We start from the raw sequence: 1,203 nt of genomic DNA, 5'->3' as shown, positions 1-1,203 counted from the left end.
TGAAAGAGGATGGGTCCAAATCTGTAATCATATAGTCTACGGTGCTGCAGCCAAGAGGTGAGCAATAGGTCGATCTTCCTAGGAGGTCTCCTATGAACCTACCATTGACAATGTACAGACCCAGGCTTCGACAGAGCTGTAGGAGATGTTTTCCGTTGGTGTTTGTCTGCTTGTCGCAGTTATGCCTGTATGGAAGGGAAGGGATATCGAAGTGGTTATTCCCGAATACGTAATTGTTTCCCTATCTCTATCTCTCCCCATTCTCTCTCTCACCCCCCCTTCTCTCTCTCCCCCATTCTCTCTCTCTCCCCCATTCTCTCTCTCCCCCACCCATTCTCTCCCCCACCCATTCTCTCGTCCCCCCATTCTCTCTCCCCCATTCTCTCTCCCCTCCCCATTCCTCTCTCTCCCCCCAATCACTCTCCCCCCCGCCATTCTCTCTCCTCCCCCCATTCTCTCTCCTCCCCGCCATTCTCTCTCCTCCACCCCATTCTCTCTCCCCCCCATTCTCTCTTTCCCCCCATTCTCTCTCTACCCCCCATTCTCTCTCTACCCCCATTCTCTTTCTACCCCCCATTCTCTCTCTCTCCCATTCTCTTTCTCCACCCCATTTTCTCTCTACCCCTTCTCTCTCCCCCCCTTCTCTCTCTCCCCCCTTCTCTCTCTCCCCCCTTCTCTCTCTCCTCCCCCCTCTCCCCCCCTCTCTCTCTCCCCCCTCTCTCTCTCCCCCCTCTCTCTCTCCCCCCTTCTCTCTCCCCCCCTTCTCTCTCCCCCCCTTCTCTCTCTCCCCCCTTCTCTCTCACCCCCCTTCTCTCTCACCCCCCTTCTCTCTCTCTCCCCCCTTCTCTCTCTCCCCCCTTCTCTCTCTCCCCCCTTCTCTCTCCCCCCCTTCTCTCTCACCCCCCTTCTCTCTCACCCCCTTCTCTCTCTCTCCCCCCTTCTCTCTCTCCCCCCTTCTCTCTCTCCCCCCTTCTCTCTCTCCCCCCTTCTCTCTCCCCCCTTTTCTCTCACCCCCCTTCTCTCTCTCCCCTTCTCTCTCTCCCCCCTTCTCTCTCCCCCCCTTCTCTCTCACCCCCCTTGTCTCTCCCCCCCTTCTCTCTCTCCCCCCCTTCTCTCTCCCCCCCTTCTCTCTCTCTCTCCCCCCTTCTCTCTCCCCCCTTCTCTCTCCCCCCTTCTCTCTCCCCCCCTTCTCTCTCGCCCTCC

This window comes from Somniosus microcephalus, chromosome 3 (assembly GCF_052327205.1).
Source record: "Somniosus microcephalus isolate GS21.2 chromosome 3, FLI_Smic_1.0, whole genome shotgun sequence".
Classification (NCBI taxonomy): domain Eukaryota; kingdom Metazoa; phylum Chordata; class Chondrichthyes; order Squaliformes; family Somniosidae; genus Somniosus; species Somniosus microcephalus.
Note: the sequence above shows the minus strand (reverse complement) of the source record.